Below are 27,390 nucleotides of genomic sequence, written 5' to 3' on the forward strand. Positions count from 1 at the left end.
AATTTTATAGAAGTCAGTAACACATGCTCATATTTATGTGCAACATTCCACCAGCTCATTACTTTACATTTTTCTTCCCAGGAGATCTTGTTGTCTTTTCTAAGTGGTCTTGAGCAGTAGTTCCCCAGGAGAAGTTTTGTTTTTTTTCCTTTGCAATAATCCATCCATTAAAAATACATATGCACTAACTTCATGCTTGCTGTTAACAATAGCCTAAAGACACAAAATCAAGTTAAGTTTTTTCCTGAAGTTTATATTTTTTAAAAGGTTGACATTTATTTATTTATTTATTTATTTATTTATTTTAAATAATTATATTGATTCTGTTGATTGTTTGCCGAGCACTGAGGTCTCTGCTTAGACTGTGCTACTGGGATTACTAATTTAAAAATGGGGCAAAAGGACCAAAGTTGCGCTCAAAAATGGCACAGTTAGCTACAACCTGTTGCTGTATTAACTCTAACACGCTTATTTATTTATGTTTTTTAAATACATACATGTTCAGTTTTTTTTATAACTAATTATATAATTTTTTTCTCGCAAAAATGTCACCTTAACACCCAAATACATACGTACGGAATTCAAAACTCCTTATGATTACCCGTTTGGCTGGTAACATGGACCCAGTCTGATGGAAAGTTATTGAATATTGCTGCTGGAGTCTCAGCCATGGACTTTATGTAAGTTATATAGAGATACAGTCTTTTTTTGAGGGCTGCAGTCAAAGCAAGTCATTGTAAAAACAAGACAAGTCAACTGTGGAAAAGTAACAAATCAGAAATCCTGTTAACAAATAGTATTACAAATTGAAGAGCACTGATGAAGATAAGAGGAAGCATTTCAAGTTATTCATTCTCTCAGTGAATACAAATCAAAATAAAATACAATGAGGAGATTAAAAAATGCAAATATTAAAAGAAATAGCTTTATTATTTCAAAGTTTAACAGTTTATTATTATTAAGGAAGATAATTTCTTAATATTTGTCAAAGTCTGTAAAAAAAAAAAAAAAATAGTAACGTAAATTGCGTAAAGGCCTGCGTGATGACGCTCCCGGCGTGCTGTGCGGAGGGGGCGTGTCCGACGGCTTTGGCTGCTGCAGCCAGAAAGAAGCAGTGAAGGAAACAGTACGGCACTTTGAGGACGCTCTCCTGCCAACAGTTTGTGTTTCTGCTCGTTAATCGGATATTTAATCCTTGCACGCAGCCGAGCCGGTAAGTAGAATTTATTTACGGTGAACCTTAATTTAGGTGACGCCGTATTGAGACGTTTTTTGTCGGCTGTTTAGAGCTAATTTCTGCGGCTTTTGTCAGTGTTTATAGTGCTGAGTGTAAGTTGGGAAACGGAAGCTTTGGTTTGGTTTCAGTGAAGGAGACAGAGTTCACGAATAAAACTTGTAACTGACGTCTAACGTTAGGCGCAGAGGACATTAACTAAGACAGCACGGGGGGTATAAATGCGCTGAAGTGTTCAATGTTGTACTGACAGGACATATTAAGATGTGTAGGTGGTTTCTTGAGTGTGGCAGGCAGGTCAGAGCGCAGAAATGCTGCTGCTGCCTTTATTACGTAACTTATTGAGGAAAACGGTGTGTTTTCCTACAACCCCGTGCCTCTGTGTGTGTGACAGGAGTGTAAACATACACAGTGTCCTGCTATGACACCACTGGGCGTGCTTACAGCAGTGATGCTGCAGCTCATGCACGCATCAACATGGCCATTTGTTCTCGCGTTACTGCGTGTGGATGCTGGCACATGTGGTCCGCGCACTTTACTGCAGTTTTTTTTTTCTGCTGGTTTTGAGTTTCAAGGTCAGCTGGACATCGATTTCTGAAGAGCTGATGGTGCTCTAGAGGAGGAGGGGGTGGTGGTGGTCGTCGAGGAGGGTGACCTGCCGGGAAATGAGGCCTTCAATGCGAGTGTGTATGACTGGATTTAAATTAGCTTCTATGCTGGTGCCAGATGATGAGCAAATAAGTCTTCCAGCTGGCTTTTGCATCTTTGATTTCAGGCATGTAAACAGACCCCTAAAAGTTTAGTCTGGTTTATTGAATTTACAGTATATAGGTTATAATCACGCATTTGTGTGGAACAGGTGTTACATTTAGACAGTTGTTTGAGTGTGTTTTACTTTGCTTTGGTGAAACTGTTAAGTCCTTCAGATCTGTCTTAATTCTTTGTGTTGTAGATTCAATAAGGTGCTGGGTACACTCCTTAGAGATTTTGGTCAACGTTACATGATAACATTGCAGAGTTGCTGCACATTTATTTGCTCCACATGTATCTGAAGATGGTGCACTGTCCAGAGACCTTGTCCAGGGATGGACATGGTCAGTAAATACACTCAGGTAGGCTGTGGTGTTCAAACGATGCTCAGTTGGGGGCCTAAGGGGCCTAAAGTGTGCCAAGAAAATATCCCCCATACCATGACACCACCAGCAGTCTGAGCTGTTCATATGAGGCAGGACAGATCCATGCTTTCATGTTGTTTACATCAAATTCTGACTCATCTTTCTAATCTTCTATTGTCCAGTTTTAGTGAGCCTGTGTTGAACCATGGCCTCAGTTTCCTGTTGTTATCTGACCGGAGTGGCATACAGTGTGGTCTTCTACTGTTGAGATTTTCTTCTGCATACCTTGATTGTAAAAAAGTGCATATTTGAGTTACTGTTGCCTTCCTTTCAGGTCAAAGCAGCCTGGCCCTTCCCTTGTTGGCCATTCTCTGTAAACCCTGATGATTGTGTGGGAAAATCCCAGCACATCAGCAGTTTCTGGTTTACCCAGACAAGCTGCCATGCCACATTCAGTGTTACTTACATCACCTTTCTTCCACACCCTGATGCGCAGTTGCCATGTGATTGGCTGGTTAAAATGTGTGTGTTAACGAGCAGTTGAACAGCTGTATCCATCTGGTGAAGTGTTCACTGAGTTTATATGTAATATTTTAGAAGTCAGGGAGGCTTCGAAACAGTGATTTTTTTTTAATTTTTTTTTTACGATTTCTTATAGTTTTTTGTTTACATCTTTGCCTGTGCAGCAGTTAAACCGAGTAATGAAGACAGTAACTAACAGAAAAAGAGGGACTTCTGATTATGACTCAGGATTGGCCACATTTGAGGGTTAACTTTCTCTAAATAAATCCAGTTTATGAGAAAGAAGAGCAACAGATACACTAGCTTGCCGCTGATCGTTAATTACCTTTGACTGAAGAGGCTTCGCATGTCAAGTTAAATAAATTTAGTCTCTGAATTTCGAAAGATGGCGTATTGATTCTGTCTGTATTGACAGATTGATGTGATTTGAAGCCATCTGGTCACTACCCTCCTCTATCTCTGTCATATTTGTGTGTGCGTGGTGACTCATCAAACTCTCCCACTCAGTGCCGAGCTGGGGGTCAGGCGGCAGCACGTTGATTCATCTTCATCCGCGTCTCCCTCTGCTTCTCTGCGCTCTCGTCATGTATACAGCGAGCACGTGTGCGGCGGCGGTCGTGGCAGATGCTCTCTGTTGTCTCATTACCCGTCTGTTTTAATACATGCAAGAGGAGAAGTATGTAGCTTACATAATAATGAGGAGGAGGAGGTCGGTTGGTAATGAGCTGTGTCATCCTCTTCATCAAAATGGATCGCTCCATAAACCCTCGATGTCATCAGGTCATGTTAAACACAAAGATGGAAAGACAGTAGAGATGAGCTAGTAGATCCGCTGCCATCAGCATTTTGCTGGGATTCAGGACATAAGGAAAACTGAATAAAACCAAAGAGAAATGTTTCATCACATCTGCTAGTTCTGGTTTCATTTATTGAGATCAGCGACTAATGAGAAGTTACCGATCCTACACCAATAACTAGACTGTGGGTATCTGCTGATACCAAGCACTGGTCTGATACAAGTGTAAAACTAATTTAAAGTTAAATTCATAATATCTACTTTGAGCAAAGTATTGAGCCACCTCTCACTTCTTTATATTTTGCTTCCATGGAGCCAGACCTTTCTTTCATATTTTTTTAGTGCTCTTGAGCAATAGTTCTTCAGGCTTTCTGAAGGTTTTCCAAAGTTTTTTCTTTTTTTTGTTAACCCGTGTAACACTGACATATGAATCACTTGAGCACAAAAGGCTCCTTACTCAAAGGATGAACCAGTGTTGTGTTTGCACACAACAGACAGCTCAGCAAAGAATTGATTTTAAAATGTATCTTTAGGCACTTTTTTACTATCAGCCTGTCACAGAAACACAACATTTGTTTCCATTTCTTTAGTTGAATCTATGAAAATTGCCAAAGATAAGTCCATGGAAAATTCCAAAAAACAAAATAGTATTTCTTTTCACCAACAAGGTGATTCCCAAAGAGCTGTTACTTGAAATTTTTTGCATATCTCAGCATGGTGTGCAGTTTGCCCTCATAAAAATCAGAGGAAATTGGACAATCGGAGGTCAAAGAAGTGGCAAGCCTAAAAAGAGAACTGTCTACAAGAGATGAACTGTATTTGAAAGGCACGTTTTCAACAAACAGTGAGAAAAAAAAATCCAGCAATCCTGCTTTCAGCCAGTGGTGTTGGAGGTCTGTGTCTAAATTAATGAATTATGAACACAGTAAAGTACCATCATCTGGAAAGCACCTGATTGGCAGTGGCTTCATGTTTCAGCATGACAATGATCCCAAACAAAATAAAGAAATGAGAAGTGACTCGAGACTTTTTTATAGTACTGTGTAACGAGACATTATCTCACAGAGGCACCAACAAATATTCTAAAGTTAATTTAAGGTTATGTTTGCGTTTCCTGCAAAGACGTCTTCATGTCTATTGCAGTTCCAGCCGATCAACAGAAACTGAAAGACATATAAAGCTTTCCTACAGTAGAGTATATAAACCGAATGTTATTCACATTTAAATACCATCCATCCATCTTCTTCTGCTTGTCTGGGGCCGGGTCGTGGGGGCACATAATGCACCTGACCCCTATGGCGCCTCCTGTGGGTGGTGGGCCTGCAGGGGGATGGGCCCATGTCATTTTTTCAGGCTGTGCCCAGCCGGGCCCCATGGACTAAGGCCCTTCCACCAGACGCTCGCCCTCGGGGATCCTCCCCAGGCCTGGCTCAAGGGCGGGGCCCCCGGTAACCCTATCCCAGGCAGGGTGAACTGTTCCCTTGATGTTCTACTCATAGGGGTCTTCTGAATTGCTCTTTGTCTGGTCCCCCACCCGAGATCAATTCACCATGGGAGACCCTACCAGGGGGCAGACAACGGACAACATAGCCCCTGGGATACCTGGGACACACAAACCCCTCCACCACGATAAGGTAGCGATTCGCGGAGGGAAATTTAAATACCCCACTTTTAATAATCAGTTTTCTCTCCATGTAACTTGTCTTTTATGGCTAATTACACACACTGGAATTTCTTCGGTCCAGGCCATGAAGTTGCATAACATGTGCCAACATTTTAATTCTCTGTAAACTGTTAGCTCTAACTAAGAAGTAAGAAGTAAACGCCCTCAAAAGGAGTGCCTTCAACGCTCTTTCACTCACAGATGCACACAGCTGAGGAGCTCTGACTGACTGTACACAGACAGTCCGGTCTGCTGATGCTCTTGTGCAGCCTCCCTTTCATAATTCACGAGGAGTGAGGGGGTGGGATCAAAAACAAGACTGAAATATGTGTGTGCGTATGCATTGCCGAAGCTGGGACCACCCCATGGAGCGTGGCAGAAAACGTGATTTGTTTCTCCGTGGTCTCTCATGAACACTGGAAAATGATCCCCCAGTGCTGCTGAACATGTGACTCCTCTGTAAAGTGCTTTTACATATAAGTTAAATATCATATTTTTTAAAATACAGACATTTGTAAAATATAAATACACTTGGACATAAAGCTGGCCACTTTATGAGGTACACCTTGCTAGTACTGGGTTGGAGCTGTCTTATTTCTTTGTGGCAATAAGGTGCTGGAAATGTTTCTTTGAGATTTTGGTCCAAGTTTCCTAAGTAACCTTTCTTCCCCACTCTGATTCTCAGTTTGAACTTCAGCAGGTCATTGTTTATATGCCTAAATGCACTGAGCTCTATTGGATTGGATGATTTTTTTTTTTTTTTTAACCCTTTAGAACAATTCCACCAGTGCTTATCTTTACATCTATACATGCAGCAGTGCCATCCTTTTTGAAGCATTTCAACTTACTGTACCTCAATGCAACCTTTATGTCCCAAATTTTAATAATAAGTTTGTAATAAGTTCAATGTAACTAAATAAAATGCTAAAGGGTGCAATAAAACACAAAAGAACATTGTTTTTTTTCTTTTCTTAATATGTTTTTCTAGCTACAGAAATGATATGTCTGTCTCCCTCAAAACTGTAAATGGAAATAAAGTTCAAGTTTAAACTGTTGTGAAAACAAAAATAATGTGGATTATGTGCAGTGTGCAAAAAAACAGCATGTTTGTCAAAACCATTTCCAGTAGTGCAGTCAAAGTTTGAAGTGTCCAGAAACGTATATATAGAAAGGCACAAAGTAAAACATGAGTTTTTAATACCATCAGTGATAGGTGTTGGGGGGTGGGGACAATTCCTGGGAAAATTATGTCACTTCCTGTTATCGCACAGCGGTGTGCATGAAAATCACATGATAGTTAATACTGCCAACCCGAAAGTCTGGTGAATGTAATTTTAACCCGATAAGTATCTTATTTCAACCTTATCTTACTTCTGTTCAGGAAAAGAAAGTAATTTTAAATAATTTTAATTCCAGATTTGCATGAGTTATTTAGTTTCTTCTGCAAATATCTGTTGTGTACAGTTCTTTTTAAACCACAAAGAAAAGTTCTGGTAAGAAATAAACCATATTTCAGTAGACTTAGAGTTTAGATAAAGTTCTTACATGGCAGTGTCTTGCCCAAGGATACTTTAGCATGTAGACTGGCACCAATCATCAGTTTAGCAGATGACCTGCTCTACCTCCTAGCTACAGCTACCCGAGCAAACTTAATAAAATAAATAGTAAGTAAAATACAAGGAGACCAGTTCAGATTGGTTAAGGAGGAATTTGAAAAGTTCTGCTTCAAGTGTAAAACTGTAATGATGAGTTGGCTACAAAATAGTTTAGATGCTTTGATTTGGTTTTTCAGATGGAAACCGAAAACTGTTGTCACTTGAAACCGGTTCCAAATTTTTCCAAAGAATGAGACTTGTACGTGCTTTTATCAACTTTATTAATCCCTGCAGGTTCTGGCTCGTTGTATTCTCTGTAACTTGGCTATTTCAGTTGAAGGGAAGCCAACAGCAACATGCTGAAACATGAATGAAAACAATGGTCATACAAATATTTTTTCACCTCCTCCATTTTAAATGTGGGAGAAGGATTTCAGATAATAAAGCAGTTGTATCAACACTGAAAATTTGCGTGGGTATACTTGTTTCCTCATGTAAAACCAGGTCAAGAATCAATAAAGGGACTCGATAAAGAACCACATCAGTAAGCCAATTCGATAATGAGTTTGCTATCAATAAAGCCTCTGTCAAATAGAGTAGTAAAAAAGTATTCCTGCCACTACAGTTATTATAATATGCAGTTTTGAATGTCTGAATTTGTTGCTTAGTCCTCTGTGATCTAAGTCTTCACCATTGCTTACCCCAGTGGTGTCCAAACCCAGGCCTCGAGGGCCGGTGTCCTGCAGGGTTTAGATGTGTCCTTGAGCTATCACAGCTGATTTAAATGGCTAAATTATTTCCTCAACATGTCTTGAAGTTCTGCAGAGGCCTGGTAATGAAGTAATCATTTGATTCAGGTGTGTAGACCCCTACTGTCCTGCTATCAGAACACAAAATATTGATTTATTTGATTGTTCTCTCGAGTCTCAGGGAACAAAGAAAAATAATCCTTTGAACTGACGCACCAAAAATATTTTCTCCAAATTAAGTAACTAAAGTAAGTTTGGAGTTTCTTTCCAGATCCTTTCTAGCTTCTGTCCCTTTAAAAGCCATCTGTTTTCTCATTGGCTGCCCCTCATAAACAGAAGGCTTGAATCGCAGGTGGGCAGGGCCAAGATATCAGCTCTCAGTGACATCAAACAGAGCCTAAAGTAAGAAAAGAAAGCATTTGACACTGAGCGCAGAGCAGTCTGAAGCCTGGGGGATGACTGACTTGTACACATGGTGACCTCATTATTTTTTTTTTTTAATATGAGAATCCACCATTGAAACCACACTGGCTTATATTTGACACCATTTCGGAGAGGTGCAGTTTGGGTATGATGGGAAACCTCTTGAGGAGATGCTGTTGCTTTTTCTGGCAGAGAAGGTATTAACTGGCTCAGATATTTGGGAAGCAGCGAGCTATCCTACAAGGTAAAGACGCAGCAAGGGCAGAGGACGAGGGCTGGCGGCAGCTGCAGCATGAGTTTGTGTACACCCGTCGGCAGCAGGTGGAGCGGGCCGTCGTTTTCACCCTCAGACACTCGTTGGCTTTGAGAGCCCGGGTTTGTGTCTCAAGAAGTCATCTGATGAGTGTTTGGGGTATTTAGGATTAAATGCAGCATCATGCTGTGTGCTAATCGCTTGTACTCTTCACAGCTTGCTGGACTGCAGCTGCATTTAAAGCAGAAAATGATTGCTTACAGATGAATCATAGTTTAACAGTCACAGCTGTAGTGGAGATTCAGCTGTAGTCAAAGGGATTTTTCCTTTGGCTTTTATCAGTTTATAGTCCTCATGCAGTGTGGAGACGAACGTTTGCAGACAGGCAGGGAAATGAGGATGCAAACCTGGAGGAATGATATACTGATTTCTCCCTGCAAGATGAATAAGAAATTTCTTTTGAATGTCTTTTAAATTTTCATTTGCCCCACTTCTAGTCATTGCAGTCTAGTCTTTGTGAACTATGTTTACAGATGACATTGTGATCCATAGTGGGCGTGTAGAGCAGGCGGAGGAGAGTCCAGAGTCGCAATGAGGGTGCTACACCGGAAGCCTCCTTCTGATTGCTTTAGTTGCTAGCATCTAGTTGGCGTGATGAGTCCTTCCTTTCACTGAATGTGTAAAAAACTAAAGACATGATTATTGATTTTAGGAAGTCCTCTTATAGGTCATCACCTACTTTTATTAATTGTGCTTTGGACCTCATGCTGATGCCACTACCAAAAGAGTTCAACAAAGACTGTTCTTTTTAAGGAAAATGAGATCCTTTAATGTGTCATCTGAGATGTTGTCTTTGTTTTATAGAAGTTTTACTGAATCCGTTATGTCTTTTTGTATCGCTGCCTGGTTCAGTAACTTGACTGTGAAGAATAAGAATCGGTTGGGACTTCTGGTAAAAACTGCTAGCAAAATTTCAGGGCGCTGGCAAGATGGACTTTCTGCCATTTATAACAGAAATGTGCTTAGGAAGGCTCATTCTGTTGTTAATTGTTTGAACCATTTACTTCACAGTGAGGGACTTGTTGCCCTCTGGCCGCTGTTTTATAGTACCTGGGAGGAAGACCAAAAGACTCCAGGTTTCTTTTATCCCTACTGCAACCCATCTCCTTAATGGCAAATAACTGTCCTGTGGCTTTTTATTGCTATTATAGTCATTATAATTAAATATTATTGTTATGTTTACTCTTACTGTTGCCTGCTGCTAAACAAATTTCCCCTTGTGGAATTTGAAACTCAATTGAAATTGAAATTGATTGCTGTGGTCAGTCTTAGTTTGTATGAAAGATGCAGACTTGTCTGCAAACACTCAACTACTTGCAGAGGAGAACTAAAACTGGTGTAAACTGGAAATGGGGCCTCAGTGCTGCATTTAACGCATTAAAAGGGCCCCGATGTTGTGAAGGTGAATGTTCTTCGTTTCTGGTTTGTGTTGCACTTGTTGCAGTTGACAAAAGTTTGCAGACAAGTTAGCGTCTACCATGCAAACTATAGCTAACTGCAGCAGTCTGTTAGCAACCAATGTCAAGGATGTTTTCGTGCAGCACCCACATTCCCTCACATCCAATTACAACCTGCCAGGAACCTCAGGAAACCACTCGCCAGATGGTAATACACATTTTTCCTTAGCAACTAGTAGTTGCCAGCTGGTTGCTGACTGGGCCGTACTCTTTTGTGACCGGGGCCTAACAACACTTGTTAGATGAGGATGATGAATTTAAAAATGTGGTGAAGTGTTCTGTTGCTATCTGCTCGTGTCTTGTTTGTGAATGATTTGAAAGAAAATCAAATGTGCAGTGATATGTAGAGGGAAAGGAAGAATACATCTCCTACATAGGATAACTTGGTGTAAAAAGCCTCATGCTAGCAAGAAAAGAGGTAGGATAATATAACCAATGCTGTGGTTTTGGTATATACAGTTGTCCATATGTGTCTGCAGGGAAGTGAAATCTTAGTCTTAAGGGGTGACGATAACCTTTATTTAAAAGGCACTGAGGTGAGTAACCAGTCAGGATGTTGGCATATCTTACTTTATTGGCTTCTTTACTACCCCCTTCCTCCAACGCCCAGCCTATTGATATTATTTTTACCTACAGCAGCCTTAGTGCTCTGTCTTGCCGCCTTCATCATGGTGACATTTTTTTGTCTCATTGTGATGATTCATTATTAGTGATATACTTCTCCTTCGCACCAGATAAGGTCACGTAGATCTGTTTATTAGCGGTTTTTCTTTCCACCATTATGAGCAAAATACATTTTTCCTGCACATGCAAGCACTGAAGCATTTCACTTTTCACACGACTCACAAGTTGCTTTGAATCAAGGGACAAGACGGTGAAATAAAGCCAGCAGTCTGAGTATCAGTTTTCACAATTAGAGCCGTGGAAAGTTTTATTTTCTCGTGATTGTAAGTCAGCTTCACCACATAAAGATTTTATGTTAGATAACTGTTGCTTTCATGGCTGAAGTGTGACTGGTAGTTTTACTGTGTCATTACAAACATACTTAGTAAGTAGATAAAGGGCCATGGTTGAGAAAAGGATGAAGAATAGTTAGCAAAAAACAAAAGGTGGTTTCAAAACTCCCTGATGTTTGTGCCTACATGATGAATTTAATGGCAGTTCAGTCTCTGAATTCATGTTAAAATCCTAAAAAAACTGTTGCTCTGTTTTTATTTTAAGCCACAGTTAGAGCACAAGCCAACTTAAAAAGACTGAGTTTTGACGGCTTTTAAGGACAAAGAAAAGACATGGATTTGCTGCTTTTTAGTAATGACAAATGCCACCATCCTGGTGCTGTAGTGCTGTCAAATGTGCCACTGCCAAATATCACATTTGATTTTGTGTTTTGTATTTTTAAGATGGGTTTTTAAAAGACAGAATTCATCTTGAATCTCACTTTCTGAACAAAGTACAGCAGAATGGCCCTTAATAGATATGCTGACCTGTCCCTTACCCCAAAGAGCCAGTCAACAGCATTATTTGGGAATGGTGTATCGAATGCCAACTTAATATAAAATAAATAATTCCTTTTTTTATTTTATTTTATTTTTTTAGGTGCTATGAACAATCGATTTACAACCGAAGAATCTCTCGTCCTATTTTGAACATTGTAGTCTCTGCAGACCATGCACATCCTGCCTCATTTTCTTTCCAGGTGCTCTGTTATTTGAGTTCACAGTATATAAAATCTCACCACTAGAACTCAGTTGGTTGCAGATTGCGGTCAACTGAGTTGTTTTCTTTCCCCTTCCAGTTTAAGTTCATAATCTTGGCTATGGTGGTCAGTGTAGGACAAACAGCTCTGGCTGCCTCAGCTATCCATGTGAGTTCACATCTATGTACTTTGGAGGAGGCTGTAAAACTTTGTGGCAGGAGTCCAATACAAGTTGATGAGTTGGTGAAGCTCACTTCTGCCTGATGACAACAATATGGAGATTGATTTTTGAGGATGTCTTAAACTTTACTGTTGGTAAGCGTGGATGTTTTTGCTGCTGTTAGCCTTTGTTACCTGCTGTTAGCCTGCATTAGTGAAACTTTGCTTTGAAGTGGATTTAACATTGTTGGACTCGGACACTTGGTGAATAAACTCTCATACTATGTTAAAATGTAATCAAACTGTTTATCAGAGGGAAAATTAGATTTTTAGGACACTCGAGCCTAACATTAGTTACATTAGTTGATATCATGTTCACCGATAACCAGCTGCTGTTGTTTAGCCAGCTCTTTCTCAGCTGTCTGGAGATGTGAGGGTCGCATTTCTAATCTGCTGACAGTAATTAATTGCGTCAATATTGGTAATAAATGAGCATGTTTAAGCACATTTTCGTGTGTTAGAGCCCTGACTTCAGTTGAGGAGATGAAGCTTGAGGTAAAGTGGATTGGAAGAGGTGGCGATGTGGGAGGAGAGAGAGCAGTGGCAGAGGAGGGGATAGATATAATGAGAAAGAGGGGGACACGCTTAGTCAAATTTGGTTTGATGTCTTTGTCACCATTTATAAAAGTCATGGCTGCCTGCTCACACCTCTCAACAGGCATTACCACAGTGGCTGCAGAGTGGCGGGTGTTAGATACACACCCAGTGTTTGTAGTATTTTGCAGCATTGCTGTATTCAACAATAGTTAGAAGGTCATTTCCTTTTGAAGCGGCGGAGCTTGCAGATGTTTTAAGAGCCCTGTGTTGTGTTTGGTGGCTCAAGGCTTCTGTTCTTCATCAGCAAGTCTTCAGTGATTACTTCCTTTATGGTGCAGGAACCAGTGCTTACAGTTTCCATCAAAGAGAGACTCGCGAGTTGACACTGCCAGCTCGCTTCTGCTTTCATTCTCTTCTAGTCCTCCAAAGCTGAAGACACTTCTTTTCTGCATCTTTTTGTGTTGCATCATAATCCTGAGCAGAAAAGGCCTCCGCGGCTTCACTGGTTCACGTTTGAAAGCCCTACCGTCTTCAGTAACCCTTTGTGTGTTTATTTAATGTACCGGAACTGTACTCGTCTTAGGTTTATGCTGGAAAAGCCATCATCAGGCATTGTTTGAATCGTGGCTGTTAAGTGACCCTTCGCTTGCATTTTAAATGATCAATCTGCTATTTTAGACAAGATAATCTGAAGATAATCGTTCTTTCTGAGGAAATATCCCTGACAAGTCAGTATCCAATGTGTCTAAGCAGAGGTTTTCACCTGTCAACATGTGACTGCCAGCTTTCTCTTCACTGGGGAACTGAGTGGTTTGTGTGTTGTTTTACTTCTGTGGTTGTGTCATTTCTTTAAAGAGCTGTGTGATAGTTGGTTTAAACAAGTCAGGCTTTACTATATTTAATCCTATGTCTACAAACTTAACCTTTATGTTCTAAAAAGGTCTAAAAGACCTTCAGGAGATATTTGTTTGTCAGAATCTGAAGTGTAGGAAGTCTAGTATATCAGCTCTTAAGTGTGATCAGGGGGTGTTTTGCTTATTAAAAGGTAGGGAAGCATTAAATCCACGTACTTTTTTGTTTGTGTGTTATTGTTGGCCAGACTGAGAGCTGCTGCTGCTATGGGCCAGATTGTTTAAAGACACTTCCTGAAACAGCAGAAGGAAGTGGGTGCTGACTCAAGCCAGAATCAGTTTCACACTACAAAACACAGAGTGAGGCTTTGACTCTCCTTTCATGCTCAACATCCCTCTCTGTCAGCTCATATATTCCAGGAAGTTTTCAGCAAATATTAGAAACGTAGTTAACAAATGCACACGTCAGCTTGTTGTTGTTGCCTGGGTTTCTTTGGCTCGCAGGGTTGAGGAGAAGTCGGGGCATTTGCAGCTTTTTCAAGCAGGAGTTGAGCTCGATTGAAGTGAGAAATGGATGGTGAGGGTGATGAGGCGGAGAGGGAGGGGGAGAAAGTGGGTGTACTCTGTTGAGGGTGCGGGCAATGCTCATTTTCATGTGAAAGGGCTACAGCTGCTCTGTCGCTCTGAAGAAATTATTCATGCTTTATTCTAATGCCGATCCCAGAGGGGACACACACACACACACACACACACACACACACACACACACACACACACACACACACACACACACACACACACACACACACACACACACACACACACACAGGGGTAACTGTTATCGGCTCAGTTGAGCAGCATGGGTGCAAATGTTGAAGACTGATCCGCTACTGCTGCTGCTGCTGTGTCATTTTTATTTTCCAGTTTTGTTTCAGTGGTTGAAAATGAGCAGCAAGAACAACCGCTAACCCAACCCTGACTGCGGGTTCATTTAAGAGTTTCGGATGTGAGAGGGACACGTCACAGATCAGCTCTAGAACCCTGACCTTCTGCTGCTTTTTTCAGATTGTGATATGTGCCTGGAACATTGTCGTCACTGACCCCAGATCAGATTACTTCCTCTTTCCCGTTTTCCCATCAGCAGATTGTGAGTAGGCAACAAATATCAGAGAAACCACAGACCTAAACCACTAGAACCAACGAGCATGGCACCTATGGCCTGCACTATGAAGCAGAATACCCAGCATATGTTCCTGCTTTCTGGTTTCACTTTAGGGCTTTATACAGTGAGCAAAATACAAAACACAAAAATCTGCTGTCAAAAATGCACATAAATTGAAAAAAAAGGGAAGAAACTGAGATGCTGGGTTCATCTGTTTCTCACGAGCAGGGAAGAGTTTGTTTTGATCCAGGACCCACTTTCCTACATATTTAATTTCACATGTTCTAGCTCTGTGTTTCAGGTAAAATAGTTTCATTTTACTGTCTGAAAAATATTTTTAGCGCACTAAATATTCGCATGTTAAAGACTTTACTGTGACACTGGATTTAAGCAGGGGTGTGCGGCTCTATCAACTATCGTTTAATATCGATACTATGTCGGTATTGGTATCGATACTAGCGTGGTAGGTTCGATATTTTGTCTTTGTCCTCTTAAGTTTCGTGTGTAAATTGATAATGATTCATCTCATAAATCATGACACACTACATAAGCTGCCTTTGTTTGTGAAAAATAATGGTACTGGTATTTGTAACAGCAGTACTGCAGGTTAAGGTGTTGCACAAACGTCGTTATCAGCTTGACAGGTTAACCAGGGTTTTGTAAGTTTAGCTACAAGAGGTGGTGGTGGCCCAGAAAAGTTTGGAGAGATTAAAAACAGTTAAATACAAGGCGACACAGCTGCTGCAGTGCTGTGCGAGCGCTTGTTCAGTCGTGTAGGATTTGAAAAGAGCTGCATGAATGTGTGAGCGGTAAGACTGGAGAGAAGAGGTGCTATATTAATAAAGTTCAGCCTATTTGAAGTCAGAGCAGACAGTGTTAGAGTGCTCTATCATTAAGTCAAAGGAGGAGCTGACAGATTATTGCGTACTCCAGTATTTCATTACGTTCAGATTTAAAGATGAGTTTTATTCTTTCGGCTACATCAGTGCTGGGTTTTAAAGCTCTGACAGTGAAGAATAGGTATAAAAACTGGATGCAAATTTATCATATGATCTCCAAGGATGGGTGCCCTGTTTTAGGATCATACATTAAGGGTTATAGAGCACTACATTCATTAAAAAACATCAAACATCATCAGGTTAGGGCTGGAGCAGAAGTTACCATGGTAACTCCAATAAGGACATTTGCGATAATGATAATTATGAAGTTTTATATTAAAAGTAAATAGTGAAAGAAAACCTGAACATCATTTTATTGTTAATAGCAAATTATACAAAAACATTATATCCAGATGTTCAGCACGAGCCAAATGTAAGCTCAAACGTATCCTAGGTGGTCTTTTTTCCTGGGATTTTAAGACCTATGTTTAGCTTCACCTTATCTTGGCTTGACAGTCAGCTTAAGCCCTGCTTTTCCACCATTTAATCCACCGTTTCCTCTTTCTGTGCTGCTATCGAGTGCTGGGTGGAGTCATTTGTTTACTTTTCAACAGCTGCTAATATTTCCTGTACGCGTGCCTTCATCGCCTCAACGGCCTTTTTTTGTTGTTGTTGTTGCCTCAAACTATGAAACAAGTTTGTTACTGTCATCAACAGTTTCCTTTCAATCGTTCTTTAAAAGCTTTGTTTAAGCTGCTTTCTTTGTAGTTACTAGATAGTAGACATGGGGATAACCAGACACCCATGCTAGGAGAGAATCACAATACTCAATACAATATTATCATGTTATCATATATTCTCAGAGTTAAACGTTGTCAATACTGTTTCATGTATCCACACTAGCACTGTCATTCAAACCTACCATAAATGTTACCATAAGATGGACTCAGGCTGCTGTCAGTCTGCAGTTACATTTGATCAACTTGTTGGTTATAAGCAGCCTGTTTCTGATAATACAGCAATTAGCTGTGATTAATCATCGAAGCTAAACGTGTCCAGGGTTTTTCAGTTGAGCTGATTTAATGTAAGCATGAGATGAGCATGCCCAGAACATTTTAATTAATAAAATATTGGTATTTGGTGTCCCTGTATCGATACGCTGATTCCCAGCAGCATTATTGTATCATTGACAAATGCCTAAAAATGTATACTGGTGTTATGGTGGTCAGTATAGGACATGACCTTAAAGTGATCTGCCATCATAATCCACAAAACCCACAGCACAGCACAGGCCTCGGGTAGTGTGGATTTTAATTCCTTCATTTATTCACATTGATAATAATTTCCCACATAGTCATGTCTCAGGGCTGCACCAACATGGCCAGAATCAGGACTGCTTCTGTCAGTATTTTATTCTTGAATATTTAACGTGAACAAGCCTTTTGAGCTTTTAAAAACTGTTTGGTTTTTTTAGAGTTCTTTAAATTTAAATGGGATGCAAATGAAAAATTAGGGGTGGTGTTCCCTTTTGTTATGTTTGCTTGAGCTGAACTAAACTACTTTAAAGAAAAGGTGAAAATGCACCTCTGTAAAAGAAAAGGTGCGCTTGATTTACAACACAAGACAATAACTATAATCACTGAAAGTGAAATGAAATTAAAATCCAATGAATCAATCGGACATATTGTGTCCTCATGTGTCTTATTTTGTTTGAGTAGCTGTGAAACCCCAAAAGATTGTAGCTGGCTGTGACTTACAGTTACATTGCTTACATTTCGTCCATATCTTAGAGCTGTTTGAGGCCAGTAGATACACAACAAACACTGTGGGCTGAGAAGTAAGCTACTTGTGCAGTGAGGTTAGACGTGCACATTTGATCTGCCCTCAGGAAAACAGGGGTGGAGGAGGGATTCAGCTAGCTCCCATGCTTGGTGTTTCTTGCAACATATGGAGACTTTTCATATTTGATGTCAAGAAAAATAAAGAAAAATAAAGCTCAGAAATAGTGTTTGAAAGCCGGGCTGTGTCTGTTTAGTCCATCATATTTTGTTCAAATTTAGCCCTAAAAGAGTTGTGAAAGTATAAAAACACGCCACCTGCAAAAACTGGTGGAAATATGACTCTTAATCAACCCACTGAGCTGTTTCCTGTTAATTATAACATGTGAGTGGTGCATAAAGACAAAAACAGTCCTTTATTTCTTTGTCTCACACTCTGGTTTTTCACGAAATGTGTTGCCTTCTTTGAGAGAACTGTTTGTAACCTACTAACTGAATGATTGCTGAAGACAGTAAGGACATTTGTGAGTATGAGTGGAGTTTATTACATGTGTGATGTGTCATAGATAGCGTAGTGTGGTCTTGTAACTCTTGATTACTGTCACTTGCTGTTTCACATTGTTGTGCTTGTGAACCAGCTGGGCGGCAGTCGACAGAGAGTTTTGGCAGCCAGTGTCATTTTGTCGGTGCTTCCTCTAAAAGTATGAAGGCCGGAAAGGTCACGGCACGCCTGGGCAGCCTCGTATCACGTTACACGTCATCCTGAGCTCAGCAGAGGAACTGATTTATTCATATTTAAGAAGGTTTTTCTATGTATATCACAGACAGAATAAGCTGCTCTGTGCTTAAAAACTCAGAGTGATGGATCATTACTCTGAGGGTCAGAGATGTGAGCTAACTCCTTCCCCTGGATCTATTAATCCTTTAATGCTAACCTTCAGATTTTTTTGGGGGGGGTTTTCTTTTTGGTTTTTTTGGGGGTTTTTTTTGGATTTTTTAAAACAGTGAATCACTTTTACGGATTTATATCTGCACCTTTTCACACTCACATATTTGTGTCAAGGGCTGTTGGAGTTTATGGGTGTTTTAAAAACTTCACCATTTATCTCAGGTCTGTCCTCCTCCTCTGTCCTCCTTCAGGAGCTGCTTTACTGCAGCTGCATGCTGAAAGTCTGAGTAAAATAAAGTGACAGCAGGTTTTGTCACGCACCAAGAGATTCACTTCCCTCAGTGAGCCGTACAGTCAGGCTGAGTCACTCACACAGGTGCAGATAGGCTTTTGTTGCTCTGCTGATGGGTTAATTCTGAGTTTACTGACTGTTTTTGTTGTTCTTGCCGCTACTCGTCTTTTCTTCTCTGCTTGCTGAGCATGTGTGCTAAGGTCTGGTGCTCAGAAGTAATTGGACAGTTGTCAGAAAAGCAGTTTCATAGCCAGGCAAGGCCTGTTTCCTTTGTTACTTCAAAAACCTAGGAGTTGATTCCAAGTGATGAACTTTTGTTTGGTAGCTGTTGAGTGGATTTTGAGTATGAGGTCCAAAGAGATGTCAGTACAACTCAGGGAGGCCATCATTAGGCTGAAAAACCAAAATAAACCTATCAGAGAGACAGCATAAACTTTAAGAGTGGTCAAATCAACAATCTGCTCCCTGAAAGGGCCTGAATGACCACAGAAGACAACTAAAGTGGATTATTTTTGATACTCTTAAGCATTTTATTATATTTGATTCACGCATTCACGCATTTTTTTCTCTACTCTTGGATCTTTTTGATGTCATTAAGAGTAATTATTCCTAATATGGAGATACATATATAGAGATACAGAAGCCTCACCCATCTGCTGTTTAAGAAGAATGCTATCTTAAAGAGTTAGAAAAAAAGATTATTTTGAGCTGTGAATCATGCAAAGCTGCTCTAGTAAACTTTAGGGATAAAAATAAGGAGCTGGAAGTATGTCCTCTTTAATATTGATGCCATATGTTAGGAGTGAATTAGCTGAAAACTGTAAGATGATGAACTTAGGGGCTACACAACACCCGACAAATCCAAATCCACGTGCTGAAACTGGAACAATATTAGCCATATTCATGGTGGGATTTTTTTTTTTTTTTTTTTTTTTAACAACAACTGAAAGTAGTTTAACATGTCATCTACTACCATGTTCATCTGACCCTTTCCTAAAATGTTTTAATCTATCTAAACACAGTGTTCCCTAGAGTCTCTGTGCATTAAGTGCATCCGTCTAGTTTATTTTTATTATATCTGTGCAACTTTAATCTTGTGGGTGATTTCCGAAATGCATTGCTCTGGATTGAGCCATACACTTCTGTAACTTAGCACATTAATTCAAATATAGCATTAAAAAGCTTATAAAAGCTTATTTTGGGTCAAAGTCACCAAACTTTTGATTTGACTTGTATTTTTATATGTGTAGTTTTTGATTTCCCAAACACCATTAAAATAAAAGTTATATATATCTCCACGGTTATTCCTGTCACAGCCTCAAAATAAGCATGGCAAGATGATCTTTTAGAGGAAATGATATGGGGTAAATAAAGGTTATTTTAAACTGAATTATGCAAAGCTGCTCTAGTAGAGTCCAAGGATAAAGATATGGAGCTCCATTTAAACGGCCACACTGGGTAATGGTTTATCATAATTTATATCTGGGGTGTCAAGAAACTAAAGCATGAAGAAAGAGACGTGATGGTCAACTTAATAAAATGTCATCCTCCTCTTCATGTCGAGCCTCATCTCCTGAACTGCATAAACATGCTCATTTATTTATTACTGGTATAGTCGTAATTATTTAAGCTAATAAACTAATATCATACTAGTTAATGTTGGACTCAAGTGTGCAAAAAAAAAAAATCGCACTTTGCCTCTGATAAAGAGTTTCCAACAATGCCACCTCAAAGAAATGTTTGCTAACGCCAGTGAACGGCAACTGACGACAGTTAACTGTAGCTAACGAAGGCTAACGGCAGTCTTGCCTGCAGTTCAGCATATGCTCAAAGACCTCCCTCAGCATGACTGTCATTGGTCAGAAGTGAGGTTCACTGACTCATCGACACGCATCTGAATCCTGTCATAGAGTTTTACAGCCTTCTCAGAGTAAAGATAGGTGGATGTTTCTTGCCCAGCACTTACAGCTGAGGTAAACGGTAGATTGATAACCTTCCACAGATAGGGAACAACTTTGGGGCGGAGCCAGATCCAATCCAAACGGTAGTAGAAACATGCTTTGGTGTTTTTGATATTTCTTGGGTGACTAAAACATGTTTGTCCGGTAGCAGCCACTGTAGCTAGTATTATTTACTTGAGTTGGGAGAGATAAGAAAGCAGAACTATTGATATCTAGTGGTAAAAATTTTACACACTGTAACTTTTGGACCAAAATAAATTCAAAAGTCCAGATTGGGTTGCACGTCTGACACCCTGGATTTATATCAAAGGTAGATTAAATACAAAACTGTACATTGGGCAGTTTTGAGAAAATGATTTCCTCTTATCTCCGAGGAAGTCCATCCACTCTGCACACAACGTTGATGAGTATTAAACCTGTTAGAGCTCAAGCTCTGTGTTGGACAGCTAATCATGTGGCGGAATAAAGCTTTTTTTTTTTCCCCTTCTGCATCGAGGAAGAACCAAATTTAGAAGAAAGTGTTTGACAGATGTGATCAGACAGACACGCACACATTCTCCCACGAAAGCGTGTGTCGTAAGGCTTTGTCCTCACTGTGTGAAAGGCCTCCTGGCACAGAGGACGCTGTGAAAAGGAGGTTTCACCATGTATGGTCAAACTTGAGTCTCATGCTCATGCTTTCCAAATCTGTCTTTTTCTGCCTGAGGATGAAGCCAAAGACAGAAGCTCCAAACACACATAAATATGCACTCAGACAGTGTTCAAGGCTAATGTGAGCAGGGTTAGAAACCTAAATGTGTTTCAGACTCGCGACTGAGTGAGCTGAAGGGTGGAGAGACCTTTTTTTGTGGACTGTTGTCATGCTAGAGGTTCATTGTGAGCTCTCAGTGGCTCATTGTTCTGCCAAATGACAGTAAATAAGATTTCTCAATCTACTGATTAAAATCTCTAATCGTATTCATGCTGGATACCCACCAAATTCTCCAGGAATAAATGGAAATAAAGCAGCTATTATCCCGTATGTTAAATGTTGTGATTAATGATGGATTAAGGATTTATTCTTTGTGCTAAAGAGGGCTGTAAATAATCATTATAATCCTATGATTGAAGGAATAAACACAGTTTACTACATTTGCTTCTTCTTTTCCAAACAAAAGTGCAAATTCACTACTTTCAAATATTTAAATAATATAAGATTTTGCTTGGCAAAATGACCTAAATGATTTCTTAAATACAAACAGGAATTCTAAGATTTTCTTTAATTAACCAGTAAATTATGGCACAATTAAGAGTTTTCTATGGCTTAGTTTTGATGGCATTAAAGAGTAAAATGACTAGCTTTAGTTTAGTCATACAGGATACCTTGACTGCAATCTTATATATAAACAACCCAACTTAATGTTGACCTCAGGCTTTTTCTTTTCCAGTGTGATAGATCTGTTTCTGCTCTTTACCTTCTGATATTTGTAATATGAGATGAATGCACAAACTGAAACGCCACTTACTGTAAACGTTTATCTTAAACTGGTTGTGCAGGGTTTTATTGGTTTCACAGTTTTGAATAGTTTGCGCCTTCCAACTGGGATTTCTGGTCTTTCTGGATTGCACTTCAGTCTTCTGTGCTGGTAGTGCATACCTCAAACAAGCAACCCAAACCTTCTGTATGCCCTGAATGACAAGTGAGGTTAATACCATGAACGAACAATGTCTTCCTGAGTTACATGTGAATACGTTTTTATTATGACCGCATTGATACGCTATATCTATCATAAAAAATTAATCCTGAGGAGGTTATGTCTGACTTAAAATGAGTTGTATTTGCAGGAAATGATATTATAATTGTAAAATAAGAAGAAAATAGTAAAATTTACATTATTTTCTTGCTAATCAGTGTTTTTCCCTAGAATTAAATTCTGATTATGGCAGTAGTATGCCTGTGCACTCACCAGCAGGCCTACATTTTCTTAATAAGTTAATATCTAATAATAGATGTGCTGTTCATCAGCCTCTCTGGTTAAGCTGTGTCCACAATGGAAGCAATTGGAAGCAGATAAAAATGTAATTTTTTGTGGTTGTAGTGTATTGGGTTTTTTTGTTTTTTGTTTTTGTCTTGTTCTTTGTGGATGATTCCTTGAGAATCTGTCTGTAAACCCGGTTTCCCAGTAAGGACAAGAAAATGACAGAAATCATTGTTTTCCACCTGAGGTGATCAAATGCTTTCAGATCTACAAATATTATAAGCTAGAACTTAAGTGAGGCTTTTATTACTTGCAGTATTTCATAGTAAGACTTGAGATGTACCCAAGTCCTCCCTGTAATTGCTGCTGTTGATGGATCTTTAGGCCTGTTTGTACCACTAATTAACCTGAATGCACTTTGTGAATCCTGGATAAGGGTTTTAGGTCAGGAGCTCTGGCCTGGATTAACCGTGGCGTTTATACGGTGTATGTGTGTCTCTGCTTCATGTGACTCAGAAACCTACATTGACACATAGAAGCAGGCTAAATTTGGAGCTGCCTTATATGGCGGGTTTACCCCTTTGTAAAAGTTCGCTGTTTGGTGTTTTTGTTTGTAGTGAATTTCCAGACCTGCTGCATTAATTCGAGAAGTTAAATCCGTCACTGTCATCTGCTGCAGGTAGGGCTGCACAATTAATCGTTAGAAAATCACGATCTCAATTCATACTTATGTGCGATCTCATTTCCAAATGACAACGATTTAAGAAAAAAAAAAAAAGATGACGATTGTACCGCATTTTGATCCAGGACATAATCTGCATGAAAACAAGCGCTCACTCTTCCTGCTCAACAAATGACAAGGGCGGAGCCTTATACCACGTAATACTGAAGCCAGCTGGCAGGGAAAAAACAACGGAGAGCACGTGAGAGATGACGAAGCTTTAAAGGCCAAGAAAGTGACAAATCCGTCCCGGTCAACCACATCAATAACGGGAACCTTATACAGCGCTTCCCCATACCCGTCGAACTCCCGCAGGCACAAAGAAATTACGGAGGCTATCACTTATCACCTGGCTAAAGATATGGCTCCCATCAACACTGTGCAAAACGAGGGATTTAGGAAAATGATCAACAACCTAGACAAACGCTACACAGTGCCGTCCCGCAACTACTTTTCAAATGTTGCACTACCTGCTCTATACACGCAGTGTCGAGCAACGGTGGAGACGGAATTACAAGCAGCACAACATTTTGCGGCAACGACAAAATGTGAGACATTTATTGTTTTTATGTTCATTTATTGTTTTTATGTTCAGTCTCAACTGTTACGAAGTTGATGTGCAGTTAATAAGTGTAATAAATATTTATACTGGAAAAGAAAATCGTGAGAGAATCGTGATCTCAATTCTAAGCAAAAAAATCGTGATTCTCATTTTATGCAAAATCGTGCAGCCCTAGCTGCAGGTCATACAGAGAAGGTTTGTTTTTGGCAGGATGTAGTGTGAACTCAAACTGAAGAAGGAAAATGCCAGGAAGCAGTATTGATTTGCAGATCTGTGAAATGGTGAAAATATACTCAACCATTTCTGGGTAGTGAAAGGATTGAGATCACTAACTGCTGCCCATTAAATGCCTGGACTTTTGTTTTGGAGTGTGTATATGAGCCCAGTTTTGATAAGGAAAATTGGACATCTTGAGCCCTCTCAAACCCTGGTGTTTTTTGGCCCTGGGAGTGGAAAAAGTGACTTCAGTTGGCTGAGAGGCTGGAATTTTTTTTTTTCTTCTAGAAACAAAGACCAGAGATGCACAGAGTCTGGTAGATTCTTTCTATTAAACCTTTTCTTTAGGGGGGTTGATGGCACCTTAAATGTTTTGATTCTTGCACCAGGTTTGATCCTCTTTGCCTTCAGAACTGTCTTAATTGTACGTGGCACAGATTCAACAAGGTGGTGGAAGCATTCCTTAGAGATGGTGATCTGTATTGACATGATAGCATCCCAAAGGTGCTCTGTAGGATTGAGATCTGGAGACTGTGGAGGCCATTTGAGTACAGTGAACTCATTGTCATGTTCGAGAAACCAATTTGAGATGATCTGAGCTTTGTGACATGGTGTGTTAACCTGCTGGAGTCAGCCTTCATAAGAAGGTACACTGTGGTCATAAAGAGATGGACATGGTCACCAACAACACTCAGGTTGCCTGTGGAGTTTAAATGATGCTCAATTTGTATTTCTGGGCTTAAATGTGCCAAAAAATATCCCCCACACCATTTCACCACCAGCAGCCTCAACTGTTGATACAAGGCAGGATGGATCCATGCGTTCATGCTGTTTAAAGCAAATCTGGCAGCAGAAGTTGAAACTCGACGGACCAGCCAACAGTTTTCTGAACTTCTGTTGTCTAATTTTGGTATCCTGTGTGAATTGTAGCTTCAGTTTCCTGCTGTTAGCTGAGAGTAGCACTTAGTGTGGTCTTCTGCTGCTGTTGACATGCTCTTCTGCATACCTTCATTGTAATGAGTGGTTATTTGAGTTAATGTATTGGCTTGAAGCAGGCTGACTATTCTCCTCTGACCTCTGACATCAACAAGACATTTTCTCCCAGAGGGGATATTTTCTGTTTTTTGGACCACAGAGAGATGTTGTGTGGAGGGGAAAGCAGTTTATGAAATACGTGGAAAAACATTTGATACTGGTGGCGATCTACACAGATTAAAGGAAACTTGCCAAAGGTGGAAACTAATTACAGGAGAAAGCTGAATGTATTAGTGAGTAAAAATCACTAAAACTGCAGCAGCAGATTGGATTGTTACCTTAACTTAATTTGAAACCTTCTGAAATGATTAAATTAAGTTGTACAGAATTTTCTGGCACACCTGCTGCTTTGAGTATATCTAAAGACTAATAAGAAGGGCCAGAACGGAGATGCTCTTGATTATAACATGTATTTTCAGGACTGTGTGGCTGTTGACAGGTTGCTCTTCAGTGGCCTTTCCTTCTTTCATTAGAGAGATCTCTAGTATCTAATTAGTGCTGAATGACCTCATGTAATTCAGAAAGAGACTCGTCTATTGCTCTGAATGCTGATAGTTTGATTAGTCGTTTAATAAGACTGATTATCTGAACTCATCCACACACCACTGTTATTTTATCCACTGCTGGGACAGTAGATCTGAAAGCTAAATCAGAGGTATTGTCGTTCCCTTTAAATACTACTCATGAAGTCAAGAATTCTTCCTGAAATCTCATTCCAATTTAAAAAAAAATCAAAAATCAAAACTCAGTCAAATAGGGAATAAATTCCCTACACGACCCCCTGAGAATTAGCTAATTTGCTTGCTAGCTTGCCAAAGGCCTACTTTTAGCTACAATTTGACACCAGGCTCAACTTGTAGCTAGTTTTCTAATATAAGATCGACATTTTCATGTAACTACAGCCTTTACTTATGAAGCTTAGAGGGCTCAAAATGCTGGAAACAATTCATTTAAAAACAACAAATATCACTTATTTTCAAAGGTAAAAGTTTGCATGAGTTCATTAAATATACTAAAGCTGTTCTACAGATACAGTCGGCTGATAGTGAGGGGGTTAGATGGTAGGCACGCACCTGGAGCTGAGACTTGCTGCAGTCATTAATGAATTGGAGCCACGACGGCTGTATAGCTGTTGACTCTTAGCTTTGTGTGTGTGTGTGTGTGTGTGTGTGTGTGTGTGTGTGTGTGTGTGTGGATATATAAATCTTTAGGGAGATGGAGCTGCAGCCATCCTGACTGCTGGAGTCTGAGCTCACAAGCAGCATTTTAAGGTTATAGAGTGTACAGTTATTGCATGTTTACTGTTCACTGTGATGCACTTTGTTTTGTACAGTATCTGCACATACTGTGACTGCAGCTTTTAACAGATGCATCAGACAATTTTATTAGTAAAAATTGTTAAATTGTGCCTTGCTGCTACTTTTTATGCAGAAAGTATCACCACGATTCCCATTTATCCAACTTAGAAAGACAAATTGTCACAGTTTCTAGAAAATGCTCTTTAAATTTGTTGGACTGATATTAAAACAGAGTTGTTCCACTAATTTCTAGCTCCTTAGTTTTACTCTTGGACTCTACTTTGCATGGTTTATAGTTTAAAATAATCCCTCCTTAACTCTACTGGACCTCTGTGAACCCCCCTTACTTCAGACTGTTCTAGCTCCTCCCTCCTTTAAGGTAGCTTTATTCTGATAGGGTGCCCCTCGCATGGGCACTCTTTCTGACATCATACAGAGCCAAGAGTAGAAAAAAATGCCTGAAACTGAGCATTTAGAGTTTTTGGAAGCCTCTTTTGGCTCAGAGTAATTACTTTTACGTTATCTTGATCTCACAGGTCAAAAGCACGGTCAAACTTTGACCGTGCTTAACAACACTGAAAGGAAATAAGGTGACAGAAAATAGCTAAAAGCACAATACCTCCACCGTAAATGAGTTTGTCTTCACAGGTCTTAAATTTTGTACCTCATTAAAACAGAGCTCTATTAAATCTGTCTGAACCTGACATGCATGCTGTGCATTCATTTACTGACTCCTCTCCAATTATTCATGCATTCATTATCAGGCAGAAGTTACGTGAGAGTGGATATTTAAGGCCAAATGATTAAAAAGCAGCAATGCTAATAGTAAAACTACAACTCTGAATCAAAATCTAAAGCCAAAGTAATAGAAATATCTTGTTTATGTGCATCAGCGACAAATGTCACAAAAGGAGAACGCTATTAAAAGTAAAATAAGACAATACTATGTGTGGTCTGGTTTATTTAAGTCAAATTTGCTGGAAATTACTGGTTTAACCTTTACTTAGGTGTTGGGTTTTATTAATGTGACTTGCTGCTCTCCTTTGTGTAGTTCTGCAAAACTAAGTGTTAAATGCTGTGTAGTAACATGAGGAGGAGTTTTGTGGGTTTGCAGGACAAATTGTCCAGCTGGGGGAGGTTTGCTTATTCTGCAGCAGTGTTTAGGTGGGGTGTATGTGTCAAAATAGCATCCACCTGAATGTGAGGACTAAAGTTTTCCAGGAGAAGATGATCAGTGTTGTTCATTTAGCCTGTCAGTGGTTTTAATGTTTTAATGATTGGTTTTACAGCTACAGTGTCCTATTGGTTAATATTTCATTGAGTAATCAGCCACCTCATGGTGTAGTTAGGAAAATTTAGACCCGCAGCATCCTGCTCACAGTCCAGTGCAAAACTACATTTGAATGCAAATGCAAATAGGGTAGATTTTCCTTCAGGTAGTGCTCCACTTGTTTGCAGTGACAGATGTAG

General features: G+C 39.8%; 1 protein-coding gene across 5 annotated transcripts in view; it reads left to right on the plus strand.

Annotated features, from left to right (window-relative positions):
* Nucleotides 1–1,078: 1,078 nt before the first annotated feature.
* Nucleotides 1,079–27,390, plus strand: part of LOC116327533 (inositol polyphosphate-4-phosphatase type I A-like) — a 71,430-nt gene continuing 45,118 nt past the window's right edge. For all 5 annotated transcript variants that reach the window (XM_039606713.1, XM_031749162.2, XM_039606715.1 and 2 more), the window contains exon 1: nt 1,079–1,213. The gene's annotated coding sequence lies outside the window, so the exon portion shown is untranslated. The remainder of the gene's footprint in view (nt 1,214–27,390) is intronic.

This window comes from Oreochromis aureus, linkage group 23 (genome assembly GCF_013358895.1).
Source record: "Oreochromis aureus strain Israel breed Guangdong linkage group 23, ZZ_aureus, whole genome shotgun sequence".
Taxonomy (NCBI): Eukaryota; Metazoa; Chordata; class Actinopteri; order Cichliformes; family Cichlidae; genus Oreochromis; species Oreochromis aureus.